This window comes from Harpia harpyja, chromosome 17 (assembly GCF_026419915.1).
Source record: "Harpia harpyja isolate bHarHar1 chromosome 17, bHarHar1 primary haplotype, whole genome shotgun sequence".
NCBI lineage: Eukaryota > Metazoa > Chordata > Aves > Accipitriformes > Accipitridae > Harpia > Harpia harpyja.
In genome coordinates, this window is record NC_068956.1 from 2,701,216 (window position 1) to 2,703,140 (window position 1,925).

Sequence of the window (1,925 nt, forward strand, 5' to 3'; positions counted from 1 at the left end):
GGGCTCCATTTTTCCTTCCTCCCAAGAAACGTGGTGTCACAATTTGCACCTGCAAGTCACGCGTTCAAGCTGCTGCTCACCCTCGGGCTACGGTGGTAATGGCTTTACTCCTGCAAAAGTTGTAATACCGCATTAAGCACTGAGGGGTTTTTTATTAATAATTTTTTAAAATTTATTTTATTAAAGCGTCCTTCCAGGCTGGGACCCCACTGCAGCATACGGAGCAAGATGATGATCAGGATTCTGAGAATTTGCACCCAAAATGTATGAAAAGGTGAGTATAGGTCAATAGAAAGATGATGGATCTGGACAGATGATGGTCCCAGCACATTAACATTTTTCTGTCTACCTCGCTCACGCTGTCACTACCTGGCAGTATCATTTTTTGCAGGTTTTTATTCCAGTTACAATAAGAAAAGCTACCTCAGTCCTTACTTCACTTGCAGATAACTCTATTTAAGTCAACAGGGGACACAGACAGGCAGGAGACCATTCCCCTTTCACTCAGCAGTACTGTAGTGGTGATTTATTTCTGTTCTGGGCTCCCTTTTGGAGGTCTTATCCAAGAGCTGTTGGGCAAGACCCTTTCTTCAGACAGGCTCTTGAAATTTTCCATTTTTATACATATTTCAACAGGCCACTACAACTGTTGGAAGACGGCCCTTTGGCCAAATGGGGAGCGAACAAGTCCTGGTGCCAGTTTGACTCAAAAAGATGGGCACTGGAATGCCTCAGGGGACCGAGAAGAAAAATAAATCACTCTTTCACCTCTGAATCTCTGACTTAAGCTCACCACAGCTGAAAATACGCCTTTTTTTGCGAAACACACTGGTAGACACGTCTCTCTGGGCCCAAAAGTGGATGTTGCAGCAGCATCCCCAGGAGCAACAGGAAAAAAACTGCTGGCTCAGCAAGGCATGATCCTGCTCCCACCCTAAAAACCAGGCAAAAGTTGAAGCATTTGGGGAGAGGGGGGGGTCGGTGGTGATTGCTACCTGTCCTCCGCATATGGGGAGCTTTACACGCTCCTTGCTTTCAATGGGCTTTTCCTTGAGGGATGTCAAAGTGCTTCTCAAATGCAGATTCTTTTTATTTTCTCCAAATTACAGGAGATGAAACTGAAATTAGGAAAGGAGCAGAGGTCTGAGCCTTTGCCCAGGGGTGTAGCAAAATCCCCCCCTTTAACCACAGGGCCAGACATGACCCTGTTATAAAGAATCTGGTTTAATGTCATGGGAGCTGGGACAGACCCATCTGTCCCCATCTGTAAAAATTCATAGGAATCTCTTGGCAAGTGCAGCTACGTTAAAACCTTGATGCAAACCTAAATGACCCCTGGTTTCTTATGGATGTCTTGAGTAGATCCTTAAACATCTTGTTAGGAGAAGAAAATGAGGCTTGGTCAGTGGTTGTGGCATACCTGCAGGCTATCTTAATGAAAATGAAACTTAATGAAACCATTAAAGCTTCCGTTACTAAAATTCCTAACATTTCCCCTTTTCTACCTTTTGTCTTAATTTCACGACGCTTTTAGGAACCCAGATCTCCCAAATCCCACTGGAGAAGCTAAAATCAGCCAAGAGTGGGCTGGGAGAGCATTTGAGCAAGAAGAGGACCACCATTGTCTTAAAATGCCCACGGCTAGCGAGGACTTGGGGGGGGGGGGATTCCCCCCCCATGGGGAAGAAGGAAAACAGGGAGGGAAACACCTCGCAGAGGGTTTGGGGGTGCCCCCCTTGCTTTGTCCTCCCCCCCCAAATTCCCATCCCATGCAACAAGCTGCATCACCGGGGCCAAGAGCTTTCTCCCCCCCCCTTCCCCGGACCCAGGCGTCCTGCCTGGACCCGCCCCCCCCGCCCTCCTCCTCCTCCTCCTCCTCCTCCTCCTCCTCCCGGGGCTATATAGGGATGCGCAGCCGGTTCTTC